The sequence below is a fragment of the Dendrobates tinctorius genome, unplaced genomic scaffold (assembly GCF_039654945.1).
Source record: "Dendrobates tinctorius isolate UK_male_01 unplaced genomic scaffold, ASM3965494v1 ptg000129l, whole genome shotgun sequence".
NCBI lineage: Eukaryota > Metazoa > Chordata > Amphibia > Anura > Dendrobatidae > Dendrobates > Dendrobates tinctorius.
Window position 1 is genome coordinate 16,282,976 of NW_027361797.1, and position 15,744 is coordinate 16,298,719.

Below are 15,744 nucleotides of genomic sequence, written 5' to 3' on the forward strand. Positions count from 1 at the left end.
ACCCTTGGGAAATTTACACCCAGGGCTCAGCTCAATTGCACAGTCATAACTCCTATGAGGAGGCAAAGACGCAGACTTATTCCCACTAAATACATCATAAAAATCAGCCAAATAGTCAGGAACATCATGCGACTGGGGAGAGGTGGAGAAAACAGGAGCATCACCAAGAGCACACCGATAACCCCAACTCACCACAGACACAGATTTCCAATCCAAAACTGGATTATGAATTTGCAACCAGGGAAATCCCAGAACAATGGTATCATGCAAATTATGCAACACCAAAAATCTGCAATTTTCTTCATGGTCTGGGGCGACCCGCATTACCACCTGGGTCCAAAACTGAGGTTTATTCTTCTCCAAAGGAGTATCATCAATACCCCTCAAAGGGATAGGCGTCCGCAGAGGTGTCATAGGAAACCCACAATGTTTAGCAAAATCCAAGTCCATCAGGTTCAGAGCCGCTCCTGAATCCACAAAAGCCTTAGCGGAAAATGTGGACAGGGAGCAGATCAGAGTAATTGCCAGAAGAAACTTAGGTTGTACACCACCCACAGCAAATGTGTGTGCAAAACGTTTCTCTCGTTTAGGGCAGACAGAAACAATATGAGAGGCATCTCCACAGAAAAAACACAGCTTATTACTCCATCTGAACTCCTGACGTTGCGCCCTAGACAAAACTCTATCACATTGCATAGGTTCAGACATTTGTTCAACAGGTGGCAACATGTCTCATGTACTTTTACGTTCACATAAACGCCGATCGACCTGAATGGCTAATGACATAGAATCGTCAAGACCAGAGGGAACAGGAAATCCCACCATAGTATCTTTTACGGTTTCTGACAAACCCTTCCGAAAGAGAGCTGTCAAGGCACCATCATTCCAGGTGGTAAGGACCGCCCACTTTCGGAATTTTTGACAGTATAACTCTGCAGAATCCTGACCCTGGCTCAATGCCAACAGGGCTTTCTCAGCTTGATCAATACCATTAGGTTCATCATACAACAACCCCAAGGCTTGATAAAATGCATCCACATTAGTTAGAATAGGATCATCAGGTGTCAAAGAAAACGCCCAATCCAGGGGATCGCCGCGCAGCAAAGAGATGACAATTTTAACCTGCTGCGCAGAGCTCCCCGATGAGTTAGGCTTCAAGGCAAGAAATAATTTACAATTATTCTTAAAATTCAAAAATTTAGACCGATCCTCAAAAAACACATCAGGAGTAGGAATCTTTGGTTCAGCAGCATGTGAATGAGCAAGATACGTGGAAATTCCCCGCACTTCAGCAGCCAGCTGCTCCACACGATCAGACAATTGCTTAATCTCCATTAAGAAAAAATTCTTCCTACGGCCCCAGAGAAAAAGAGGAAAAAATATACATTGAAAAAAAAAATTCTGACACTTTTTTTTTTTTTTCAATTCTTTCCTGCTATTGAGTACCCTAGAATCTGCGGTATGGCTGGTGATTCTGTTATGAATGAGTCACCGGAGGAGGAAAAAACAAAAATACAAGCTAAGTCCAGAAAACCGGAGAGGTTGGTAGCTAGCGGATTGCAGACCCCTGATCCTATTCACAACAACTAACAGTAGCCATGGGGTGTTCCTATTGTGGTCCTAGACACCTCGTTCACAGCCGGAGAACTAAATAAACCTAAAGAAAGAAAGGGGAATCTAAACTGCCCCAGAGCAGACCCCAAAGCAATAGACAGCCCCCAACATGTATTGACGGTGAAAACAGATGAAAACACAAACACAGACAGAAAGACAGGCTGAGCAAATGATGGGGCCCTCACTAACTAGATAGGACAGGAAAGAAAGGCAACTGTCTGCAATCACGCAAAAACCCTGCCAAAAATAATGTCCAACACATCTGATAGAAAAGGCCCTGAAGTCACTAGACTTCAAAATCACTATATCAACATTCAGGTATATTCTGAAAACAGAGCAAAGAGATCAACTGATCAGAAACAAAAAATGGAGATCAGCCAGTCCCAACCAGGGCTGGCTGAACACAAAAACTAAGTAAACCAGACAAAATCTCATGGAACGATAGCAGAGCACAAATTTAGCTTTAGTAAACAGGACTAAACTGGAGGCCAGAGCTCAGAGCAGAGAGGATCACCAGCAACCCAGCAGGGCGTCGGCGGCCTTATATCCACTCAGAGATTCCGGATGTCCAATCACACTCCACCTGTTCAGATGACAGGTTTTTCCCATCCAAATCAATTTCACTACCTCCTTTCACCAGCAGAGGGAGTTCATCGGACGTCAAAGGTGAAGGAGAAATTGAGCTCATAACACAACAGTCTGTTAGTACACCACCTACGGCACTAAAGACGCGTTCCGATAATACACTGGCAGCAGGGCAAGCCAGCACCTCCAATGCATACTGGCTAAGCTCTGGCCATGTATCCAGCTTAGAGACCCAAAACTTGAAGGGGGAAGAGCCATCTGGGAGTACACTGACAGGGCAAGACATGTAATCTGTCACCATCTGACAGAAACGTTGCCTCCTGCTGACTGGAGCCGTCTGTGATGGTGTAGACAATTGTGGCGGACACACAAAACTTTGCCACATTTGGGCCATGGTGGTGTTGCCTTGTGCTGAGGCGCTGCCTCTGCTCCCTCTTTGTGCCGTGTTTCCTCCACTGCCTCGACACACAGAGCTGCTTTGTAAAGCACTAGCACCACTGCTGTTGGGTGGAATGTAAAACATGATGGACTGCATCAGTGTGTCTTGGTACTCCCGCAGTTTACGCTCCCGGTTCAACGTTGGTATGAGGCTTTGTAAGTTGTCCCGGTAGCGAGGATCTAGGAGGGTGTACACCCAATAATCAGCCATGTAGAGAATGTGGGCGATGCGTCGGTCGTTTCTCAGGCACTGCAGCATGAAATTAACCATGTGCTGCAGACTCCCAACTGCCAAAGAACCGCTGTCCCCTGCTTGAGGCGTGATCTCTGCCTGCTCTGCATCACCCCACCCTCGCTGTACATACTGACTAGAGCTTTGTGTACCTCCCTCCTCTGGAGAGATGTCTTCCTCCTCCATCGACTCCTCCTCATCCTCCTCACAAAGTGTCCCCTGCCTAGGCCTTTGTGAGGAACCACGTTGCGCAGACTGTCCAGAAGCAGATGGCATTTGGGACTCCTCATCCTCCACCTCTTCCAAAACCTCCTCCCTTAGTGCTTGCAGTGTTTTTTGAAGCAGGCAGATAAGGGGGACAGTCATGCTGACTAGTGCATCATCTGCACTTGCCATCTGCGTGGAATCATCGAAGGCACGTAAATCGAGGCAGATGTCCTTCATAGAGGCCCACTCAGTGGTGCTGAAGTGTGACCGGCGCAGTGCGACTTGTTTGCGCCTGATGCAGCTGGTACTCCATGACTGCTGCCTGCTGCTCACACAACCGCTCCAACCTATGTAACGTTGAATTCCACCTGGTGGGTAGGTCACATATGATGCGATGTTCCGGAAGGCGGAATCGGCGCTGCAGAGCAGCAAGGCGCGATCTTGCCGTGCTGGAACGCCGCAAGTGAGCGCACTCTATGCGGACCTTGTGCAGCAGTGCATCAAGATCCGGATAGTCCCTCAGAAAGCTCTGCATGACCAAGTTCAGCACATGTGCCAGACATGGGATGTGAGTGAGGTTGCCTAGGCCAAGAGCTGCCACCAGATTTCGGCCATTGTCACACACTACCAAGCCCGGCTGGAGATTCGCTGGCACAAACCACACGTCGCTCTCCTGCTTGATGGCATTCCAGAGCTCCTGCGCTGTGTGGCTTCTATTCCCCAAAGAAATTAATTTGAGTATGGCCTGTTGACGTTTGGCCACGGCTGTGCTCATATCGGTCATAACAGGCTCCTGCTGCGCTGTTTCTGAGGAACTTGAGTAGGAGGAGGAGTCTATGTGTACAGACTGGATTCCTGCAATCCGTGGAGTTGGCAGAACACGTTCAGCGCCACTCTCCAGATCTGTACCCGGCTCCACAACATTGACCCAATGGACAGTGAGGGAAAGGTATCGTCCCTGTCCATGGTTACTGGTCCACGCATCAGTGGTCAGGTGGACATTGCTACTAACGGCGTTTAGTAGCGCATGTTTTATTTTTCCCTCCACATGTTTCTGCAGGGCAGGGACGGCTCGCCTGCTGAAATAAAAGTGGCTGAGCATGGTGTATTGTGGGACTGCCAATGCCATGAAGTCCCGGAAGGTGTCAGTCTCCACCAGCCTGAATGAGAGCATTTCAAGTGCCAGTAGTTTGGCAATGCCAGCATTCAGAAGCTGCGCTCGGGGATGGTTTGCCGAGTATGGCCGCCTTTTATACCATGCCTGTGCTACCGATGGCTGTCGAGTGGCCTGGGAGTGTGAGGATGACTGGAAACGTGGTGCTGTGGGTGGAATGTCACGGGGTCTCCGGACAACAGTGCCAGAGGTTCTTCCTTGGCGATCCTGTGAGGAAGCCGAACCAGCTGTGTGTGAGCTGGAGGAAGAGGCCCCAACACGAGCTGAAGAGGTGGTAGGTGGTTCTGTACGTTGGCCTACGTCTTCAGTGTGTCTGTGTAACTCCACCTCATGCTTGGTCCGCACATGTTTCCACATATTAGTGGTATTGAGGTTGCTGACATTTTTCCCTCTTTTGACTCTCTGATGACGCAGCTTGCATTTGACAAAGCAAATGTCATCTGCAACTGTGTCAAAAAAGGACCACTGTTGTGAGTTCATTTTCCCCTTCACCATTGAGGTCTGATGAACTCCCTCTTCTGGTGAAGGAAGGTAGTGAGGCTGATTACAAAGCATCTGAGCAGAATGATGATGACTGGGTGACTGGAATTGCTGACTGGATATAAGGCAGCCCACGCCCTTCTGCCTTGCGGGTGATTTCTCTGAGGGATTCTTGGAGACCAGTCTGATTCCTGCTCCTCAAAAGCTAAGTTTTCTTCTCTGCTTTTTGCATTTGTGCTTAGGTTTTGTTTTGCCTTGTTTTTCTGGATTTCTTCCTTTCCCTGCTGGGTGAGCTGAATTCCTTTTTGCTCTGTCTTCAGAAAACACCTGAGTACTGATATAGTCTTTTGAAGCCTAGCGTCTTCAGGGCTTTTTTCCCTATCAGTCTGTTGGCTCTTGCTTTGAGAGGGTTTTGGCGGATTGCAGACAGCAGCTTTTCTATCCTGTCCTATTTAGTTAGCTTGGGCCCCATCATTTGCTCAGCCTATCTTTCTATCTGTATGAGTGTTTTTTCATCTTGCTTCACCGTCATTATATGATGGGGGCTGCCTATTGCTTTGGGGTCTGCTCTGGGACAGTTTAGATTTCACTTTCTGTCTTTAGGCTATGTAGTTCTCCGGCTGTGATCGAGGGGTCTAGGGCACCGTAGGAACCCCCCACGGCTACTGCTAGTTGTTGTTGTTAGGTTCAGTGGTCTGCAATCCGATAGCTGCCAACTTCTCTGGTTTTCTGGACTTAGCTAGCAATTCTGTTTTTGCCTCCTACGGTGACTCATTCATAACAGACCATGCACTGCAAGTCTTGGGAGCGCCCGTTTTGGCTTTTGAAAGAGGAATGCTCCTAACGGGTGCTGAAGTGGAGGCTACAGTCAACCAAGTCTGCCCCCTCCCTCTCCCTCCTGTTTTGGCTGTTCGGGGAATCTCTTCCTCAGAGCCGCTCCCACCACCTTCCTGTTCCTCACGCCATGATGGGTCAAGGACCTCATCATCTACGCTCCCCTCTTCAAACACCTGCTTCTCCTGGGTTGTCTCGCCAGCACCGTACGCACCAGAAAGTGGCACCTGTGTCTCGTCATCATCTGATGCGTACTGTGGTGTGCTGACCATAGGCACTGGCCCACCCGCCTCTTCAGATTCAGAGGGACAAAGAAGTTGCGCATCACTGCATACTCCCTCTTCTTCACATTCTGGAATGCTGCTTGGCTGGCCCCCTCTTTCCAAGCCAACAGATTCAGAGAACAGAAGTAGAGACTGTGATGGCTCCTGTCCAGGGCTCTCTGACTGCCTGGGCACTTTGGCAAGTGGTGAAGAGACAGATCGTTGCTCTTCGGTGCTCTGGCCCTGAGAGGATGTGGAAGTCATTGAAGTCGATGCGTTAGCTGCCATCCATCCGACAACGGCCTCAATTTGTTCCTCCCGCAGCAGTGGGGTATGGCGAGGTCCTACAAAGCTGCGCATAAAGGACTGTTGCCTGCTAAAACTGGGGGATGCTGACTCACTGGTGCCTGCAGCAGGCACAGAATCCCCACTTCCTCTCCCTGCAGAATCCCCACGTCCTCTCCCTGCAGAATCCCCACGTCCTCTCCCTGCTGAAACTCCACGCCCACGCCCACGTGCCTTACTCCCTGCCTTCTTCATCTTGCTAGACTGATAAAGATAGGCAGAAAAGTACAAAGGGGGGCTTAGTGTGCTTATTCCTGAACAGCTGGTTACAGGTAGAAGAAACACTAATTTTATGAAGTGTGTGTGTGGACTACACTTTAATAGGAGCTAATGTGGCCTACACAACTTTCAAATGTAGTGTTTGGTGAACTTTATTGGGTTTTTTTTTAAAAAAAAACTAAAAGGATGTGACCAAAGATTTGAAAGTGATAGTATCACCAACTTTTTGGAGCTATTACAATGCAGGCAGGAAACCTACAATGCAAAAGATGAGGCTCCAAAAAAATTGGGTAATACTAATCTGGCTGCAGATGAAGGGCACAAGCCAGAAAAAAGGCTCCTCTATCTACTCCTATATAGTATTTGCAACCAACCAATGTAGATGGATACGGATGGATGCACACTAATAGGAGAAGAAAAAATGAGCTGCAATTAAAGAAAAATATGTGTGAGGCAGTGAAGCACGCTGAGCAGCCTACAACCAGACGTAGCTGCAGGACACACTACTCAGCGTGAGCTGCACTCACACACAGTCAGAGACCTCTCAGACAGCCGTGAACAGTGCAGCTAAGTGGGCACTAGCACTGAAAGGCTGCAGAAAGGCTCCGCTGTCTACTACTAGTGTTTGCAACCAACGTATATGGATACGGATGGAAGCACACTAGATAGAATTTTTGAAAAATAAGCAGCTCAAGAAGAAAAATATGTATGAGGCAGCAGTGAGGCACGCTGGGCGGCCTAAACCAGATGTGGCTACAGGACCCACTCCACAGCGTGAGCTGCACTCACACAGCCCTTGCAGACAGCTGTGAACACTGCTGCTAGGGAAAAGAAAGCTACAGTGGTGGTTTATGTAGCCTGGTTAAAGCACAATATGTTTTGTAGAATCACTATTTCTAACTGTCCCTCACAGTCTTCAACAGCAGCCTGTCCCTAACTGAATTCACAGCAGAGTGACCAGAAATGGCGGCAGCAGTGGCTTTTATAGTGCATCATCACATCATTTCAGCAGCCAATCACAGCCATGCCAATAGTTAACATGCCTACATGCCTAACAGGATGTGCCCACACTTCTGAGGATTCCCATTGGCTGAATCAAAGCGAGCAGGCTCATAGCATTATGGGAACTTCCGATTCCGTTATCAGATATGAAAAAAGTATCGCAAGTCAGTATCAGAATTCCGATACAGCTAATATTGGCCGATACCCGATACTTGCGGTATCGGAATGCTCAACACTACTCTTAACCCTTTTACCCCCAAAGGTGGTTTGCACGTTCATGATCGGGCCAATTTATACAATTCTGCCACTGTCCCTTTATGAGCTAATAACTCTGGTACGCTTCCAGGGATCCCAGTGATTCTGACATTGTTTTCTCGTGACATATTGTACTTCATGTTAGTGGTAAAATTTCATTGATACAACTTGCGTTTATTTGTGAATAAAACGGAAATTTGGCAAAAATTTTGAAAATTTGGCAATTTTCCAACTTTGAATTTTTATGGCCTAAAATCACAGAGATATGGCACACAAAAAACTTTATAAATAACATTTCCCATATGTTTCCTTTATATCAGCACAATTTTGGAACCAAAATTTTTTTTTGTTAGGAAGTTATAAGGGTTAAAAATTGACCAGCGATTTCTCATTTCTGCAACACCATTTTATTTTTAAGGACGGCATCACATTTGAAGTCACTTTGAGGGGTCTATATGATAGAAAATACCCCAAAGTGATACCATTCTAAAAACTGCACCCCTCAAGGTGCTCAAAACCACATTCAAGAAGTTTATTAACCCTTCAGGTGCTTCACAGGAATTTTTTGAATGCTTAAAAAAATGAACATTTAACTTTTTTTCACAAAAAAATTACTTCAGGTCCAATTTTTTTTTATTTTACCAAGGGTAACAGGAGAAATTGGACTGCAAAAGGTATTGTGCAATTGGTACTGAGTACGGTGATACCTGATATGTGGGAGAGAACCACTGTTTCGGCGCATAGCAGAGCTCAGAAGGGAAGGAGCACCATTTGACTTTTTCAGTGCAAAATTGGCTGGAATTCAGATCGGACGCCATGTCACGTTTGGAGAGACCCAAGATGTACCTAAACAGTGGAAACACCCCACAAATGACCCCATTTTGGAAACTAGACCCCCCAAGGAACCTTTCTAGATATGTAGTGAGAACTTTTAACCCCTAAGGGCTAATCAGAAGTTTATAACACCGGGAAAATAAAAAAAACACAAAATCACAAACATGATCTTTTAGTCCCCATTTTTTATTTTGCCAAGGGTAACAGAAGAAATTGGACCCAAAAGTTGTTGTCCAATTGGTCCTGAGTACACTGATACCCCATATGTGGGAGAAAACTACTGTATGGGCACACGTTGGGGCTTGGAATGGAAGTAGTGACGTTTTGGAATGCAGATTTTGATGGAATGGTCTGCGGGTGTCATGCTGCATTTGGAGAGCCTCTGATGTGCCTAAACTGTTGAAACCCCGCACAAGTGACCCCATTTTGGAAACTAGACCCCCAAAGGAACTTATCTAGATGTGTGGTGAGCACTTTGAACCCCCAAGGGCTTCACAGAAGTTTATAACGCCAGGGTGTGAAAATAAAAAATCATATTTTTTCCACAAAAATGATATTTTTGCCCCCATTTTTTGTTTTCCTAAGGTTAACAGGAGAAATTGGACCCCAAAAGTTGTTTTGCAATTTGTCCTGAGTAGGCTGATACCCCATATGTGAGGGTAAAACACTGTTTGGGCACATGGCAGAGCTTGGAAGGGAAGGAGCACCGTTTGACTTTTTCAACGCAGAATTGGCTGGAATTGAGATCAGACGCCATGTTGCATTTGGAGAGCACCTTATGTGCCTAAACAGTGGAAACCCCCCAATTCTAACTCCAACCCTAACCCCAACACACCCCTAACCCTAATCTCATCCCTAACTCTAGCCCTAACCCTAGCCCTAATTGGAAAATGGAAATCTTTTAGTCCCCAATTTTTTTATTTTCCCAAGGGTAAAAGGAGAAATTGGACAACAAAAGTTGTTGTCCAATTTTTACTGAGCACGCTGATACCCCATATGTGGGAGAAAACTACTGTATGGGCACATGTCGTGGCTCTGAAGGGAAGTAGTGACATTTTGGAATGCAGACTTTGATGGAATTGTCTGCGGGTGTCATGTCGCGTTTGGAGAACCTCTGATGTGCCTAAACTGTTGAAACTCCCCAATTCTAACTCCAACCCTAACCCCAACACACCCCTAACCCTAATCTCAGCCCTAACCCTAGCCCTAAAGCTAGCCCTAATGGGAAAATGGAAATAAATACATTTTTTTAATTTTATTATTTTTCCCTAACTAAGGGGGTAATAAAGGGGAGTTTGATTTACTATTTATGGTGGGTTTTTATGTTTGGCAGCTGTCACAAGCTAATAGATGCTTTTTATTGTAAAAATAGTTTTTGCATCACCACATTTTGAGAGCTATACTTTTTCCATATTTTGACCCACCGACTCATGTGAGGTCTTATTTTTTGCAGGATGAGTTGATGTTTTCATTGGTACCAATTTCGGTCACGTGACATTTTTTGATCGCTTTTTATTTCGATTTTTGGGACGCAGAATGAACAAAAACCATCAATTCATGAATTTCTTTTGGGGGGTGAGTTTACAACATTCCGCATCCGGTAAAAGTGGTTTTATTCTTCGGGTCAGTATGATTACACCGATACCTCATTTATGTCTTTTTCTATGTTTTGGCGCTTTTATGCGATGAAAACAATTTTATATACAAAATAATTATTTTTGCATCGCTTTATTCTTCGAGCTATAACTTTTTATTTTTTCACTGATGATGCTGTATGGCGGCTCATTTTTGCGGGACAAGATGACGTTTTCAGCGGTACCATGGTTATTTATATCCGTCTTTTTGATCGTGCGTTATTGCACTTTTTGTTCGGCGGTATGATAATAAAGCATTGTTTTTGCTTTGTTTCTTATTTTTATTTTTTAAGGGGTTCGCTAAAGGGGTTAACTAATCGTACAGTTTTATAGGGCGGGTCATTACGGACGCGGCAATACTAAATATGTGTACTTTTATTGTTTGTTTTTTTTATTTCCAAAAAATGAATTTATTAGGGAATATTTTTTTTATATTTAAAGATTTTTTATAAATTATTTTTACACTATTTTTTTCTTTTTTTACTTTATTACATTGTGCCGGGGCGGACATCACTGTTATATGTCAGATTGCTGATCTGACACATCACACAGCGCTGTGACAAATCAGCCATGTGACAGGCAGCGCAGGAGGATTCCTCATGCCTGCTCTCTGCAGGCAATGAGGAAGCCGCCTCCCTGCTGGCCCTTGAAGGTCCCCGCCACCATATTGGATCCGGGGACCTGCAGGGAAGGAGGCCCTCAGCGCAGCGCAGCACATCGTGCTGTGCTGGGGGTCTCAGAGAAGCACGGAGGGAGCCCCCTCCCTGCCGATGCTTCTCTAAACCCCTGGTACACTGAGATCATGTTTGATGGCAATGTGCCAGGGGTTAACATGTCGGGGATGGTCCATGACTACCCCTGACACATAGTGCCGGGTGTCAGCTGTGATAATCAGCTGACACCCGACCGCGATCAGCGGCGCCCCCCCGGAGATGAAATTGAGATGAAATTTTGTTTCTGACCAAATACTTATTTTCCACCATAATATGCAAATAAAATGAAACAAAAACAGACAATGTGATTTTCTGGATTTTTTTTTCTCAGTTTGTCTCCCATAGTTGAGGTCTACCTATGATGTAAATTACAGACGCCTCTCATCTTTTTAAGTGGTGGAACTTGCACTATTGCTGACTGACTAAATACTTTTTTGCCCCACTGTAGTGTTCCATACAGAATAATGGAAACCATATAATGCTCCATATACAATAATGGGCCCAATATAATGCTCCATACAGGATAATGGCCCTATATAATGCTCCATGCAGGATAATGGGCCCCATATAATGCTTCATACAGGATAATGGGCCCCATATAATGCTTCATACAGGATAATGGGCCCCATATAATGCTTCATACAGGATAATGGGCCCCATATAATGCTTCATACAGGATAATGGGCCCCATATAATGCTTCATACAGGATAATGGGCCCCATATAATGCTCCATACAGGATAATGGGCCCCATATAATGCTTCATACAGGATAATGGGCCCCATATAATGCTTCATACAGGATAATGGGCCCCATATAATGCTTCATACAGGATAATGGGCCCCATATAATTCTTCATACAGGATAATGGGCCCCATATAATGCTTCATACAGGATAATGGGCCCCATATAATGCTCCATACAGGATAATGGCCCCATTAGGAGTGGCATCCAAATTCAAGACCTTAATGAGCGGTAACATGTTGGTCGCATGCTCTCACACACAGGAAAAAAGATAGTGGTCAGTATGAGCGGACATATAAATAAAAAAAAAAAAAAAAAAAAAACTTGTTCAGATGCCGAGTGGGCCCCCCCGTCTCGCCAGTGCCCAGGCACTTGCCCGGGTACGCCGGGTGCTGACGCCGGCCTTAGCTGTATGGGATCAGTCTGCAGACATAATATAGACTATGTCCGCATGCTGCTCTGTCATACAGTGATCTTTCCTGCCTCACTAGAAAGGCTTGTACCCTGTGCTGTGGTAATGATAATTAAATGTATTGGGAGCATGTATGGGGGTCCTGGTTAGGGGCTGCATGAGTGGGGCTGCGTTCACACTAGTGCAGGGGCGGACATAGACTGTAGTGGGCCCCTGTGCAAGAAATTTTTCGGGCCCGCCCTTCATAGGGCAACAAAGTTATTTGTTATCTAATATTGAGTCTATGAGGAATCAGCTGCACACAAGCTGGGAGCAGGAGCACGGCGCTGACAGAATAAGGCAGATCCCTCCGCCCCCTCTGTCACTCCTATGACTCACCGCTCAGTACAAGCGTAGAATGGGGCTAAATGAAAGCACTCTTGCCCTTTCAGAGGGCCCGGCAGGCGGGGGACTTCCCAGAGAAGCTTACAATTCTTCCTTTTTATGTGTAAGGAGAAACCGCTGTAAACTAGTAATTAGTGTCCTTCCGCCCAGCGAAAATAGTGCAGCTAATGAGATGCAGATTCCTCCACCTCTGTTGTTAGCTGCAGCACCGCTCAGTAATGGAGAGGAGTGAGGCTAAATGCAGGAACACCGCAACTAATGATAGCCCCGGTACAGGTGGGGGGTCCCTCCAGAATTAATTAAAGACCTTTAATTAAGCAACAAGTAAGTCCGTCACTAGGATGAGCTCAACTTTGGCACTATTTTGTGTCCTTCCGCCGTGCGGCTGTGACAGGCCGACGGCCAATAATCCACACAGCTTGGGGGAGTAGAGTCTTCCGCCCCGTTCTATTTCCCACAGCGCCGCACAATTCACAGCAGTAGGGCTGAATGCTAGCGCCCAGCGACCCACAAGGGGCCCGGTACAGGTGGGGACCAACCAGGAAAAATGACAATTCTTTTTTAGGCGGTAGGCGGGCCCAACGCAAGTAAGAGTGTACAACTTTAGGATTATTTTGTGTCCTTCCGCCTCACGTCTCCTAGATGCAGGGAAGGTAGCGCTCAAGAGAGAGGACGCTGAGGAGCTTTAGATCCCTCCGCCTTCGTTCTAACCCCCGCGGCACCACACAGAACCGGGGATTGTGCCTAAATGCAGGCACACTGGCACTTTTGGAGGGCACAATCGTAGATTTGGAGGATGCCTCCTCAGAGCTCAGAGCTTGCTACTCCATAGCCAGCTCAAGCCACGCCCCCTTGCGGTTTCCATTTTCCATTCATTATAAGGCCATGTCCACACGCTGCGGATTCACCCGCGGGTTTGTATCTGCGGATCCACAGATAAATCCACAGCTCAAATGACCTGCGGATTGGCCTGTGCTTTTCCCCTGCGGTTTGCCACCTGGACGATGGAATAGATGGCAAACCGCAGCGGAATCCGCAGAAAGAATTGACGTCAATTCTGCGGATTCAAAACCGCAGCTTTTCTACAGTTAAAAATCCGCTGTGTGGGCACCGCGGAGTGTAAGTCACATAGACTTACCTTGTACTGTACACTGCAGAACTGCTGCGGATCCGCAGAGGCCAAATCTGCAGCGTATGTACATAGCCTAATGGTGCTGTACAACGCAGCAGATTCTGCTGTGGAGCCGCAGGGCCAAATCTGCAGCGTGTGTACATAGCCTAATGGTGCTGTACAATGCAGCGGAGCCGCAGGGCCAAATCTGCAGCGTGTGTACATAGCCTAATGGTGCTGTACAACGCAGCGGCTTCTGCTGGGGAGCCGCACGGCCAAATCTGCAGCGTGTGTACATAGCCTAATGGTGCTGTACAATGCAGCGGATTCTGCTGGGGAGCCGCAGGGCCAAATCTGCAGCGTGTGTACATAGCCTAATGGTGCTGTACAATGCAGCGGATTCTGCTGGGGAGCCGCAGGGCCAAATCTGCAGCGTGTGTACATAGCCTAATGGTGCTGTACAACGCAGCGGATTCTGCTGGGGAGCCGCAGAGGCCAAATCTGCAGCGTGTGTACATAGCCTAATGGTGCTGTACAACGCAGCGGATTCTGCTGGGGAGCCGCATGGCCAAATCTGCAGCGTGTGTACATAGCCTAATGCTGCTGTACAATGCAGCAGATTCTACTGGGGAGCCGCAGGGCCAAATCCGCAGCAGAATCCGCAGCTTGTGCACGCACCCTTAGGATCCACACATGTTTGGGTATGATAAAACAAAAAGCCACCTATCCAAAAAGAGCCAATAACACAATTACAATATTGAAATCAATATAAATACTTTTATTAAGGACACCATAGGACACATTAAAATCCCAACACAAAAAGACAATAAAAAAGCAAAAAGAGGGGGAAGTGAAGCAGCACATATATTCCATATAGTAGCAATCCAATTTAATAAATTATAATCAAAAGTATTGACCAAAAAATACATCTAAATAAAGTGCAGTGCATATATAAAGTGATTTCTAGCCAAAAAAGTACATATCAGTAAAAAATAAATCCCATAATAAATTTAAATATTAAAGAACAATTCCCTGAGGAAGCAACGTGTGAAACGCGCGTTGGGGTGTGGGGTGTGGGATTTATTTTTTACTGATATGTACTTTTTTGACTAGAAATCGCTTTATATATGCACTGCACTTTATTTAGATGTATTTTTTGGTCAATACTTTTGATTATAATATAATCGCCTGCAGTGCTCCACGGTCACTGCCTGCCGCGCTCCACAGCCACCGCCTGCCGCGCTCCACAGCCACCGCCTGCCGCGCTCCACGGCCACTGCCTGCCGCGCTCCACAGCCACTGCCTGCCGCGCTCCACAGACACCGCCTGCCGCGCTACACGGCCACAGCTTGCCGCGCTCCACGGTTATCGCCTGCCACGCTCCACAGCCACTGCTTGCCGCGCTTCACGGCCACCGCCTGCCGCACTCCACATCCACCTCCTGCCGCTCTCCACAGATACCGCCTGCCGCTCTCCACAGATACCGCCTGCCGCGCTCCACAGACACCGCCTGCCGCGCTCCACGGCCACCGCCTGCCGCGCTCCACGGCCACCGCCTGCCGCGCTCCACGGCCACCGCCTGCCGCACTCCACAGCCACCGCCTGCCGCGCTCCACGGTTATCGCCTGCCACGCTCCACAGCCACTGCCTGCCGCGCTTCACTGCCTGCCGCGCTCCACATCCACTGCCTGCCGCGCTCCACGGCCACCGCCTGCCGCGCAGACAGCAATCTCTCTCTTCATGAATATAATATAGTATATTCTGTCAAGATGTTAAAACTGTGACTGGAAAGGGACGATACACTTCACAGTTTAGTCACAGCTTGGTGCCCTCCGTTTGGCTGGCGATGCCCCATTCTCTGAGGCCAGTGTTGCTTTCCTCCCATATGCAAAATGGTTGCAAAATTGGCTTGAGAAGTGCATCAATAAGTCTAAGCCACCTCCCTTACCATCCTTGTTACATGGAATAGGAATAGCAGGGGTGACTTAGAGCGATTACTTCACTCCTTATGCCACTGAGGCGGCCATCTTGGAAGGAAAGGAATGCTGGCCTCAGAGAAAGAGGCATCGGGAAGCAAACAGAGGGCACTAGGATGGTGACTATACATGTGAAGTGAATATTTTTCAGTCCCAGAGTGGAAAGTTGCTTTAAAGGGTTATTTTCAACATTTCAAATGGTATCAGCTATCCAGCCGCTGGGATCCCAACAGATCCGGCGATCAGGCTTGTGAAATGTCACAAGGGGCGTCTGCTCTATTCATTCTCT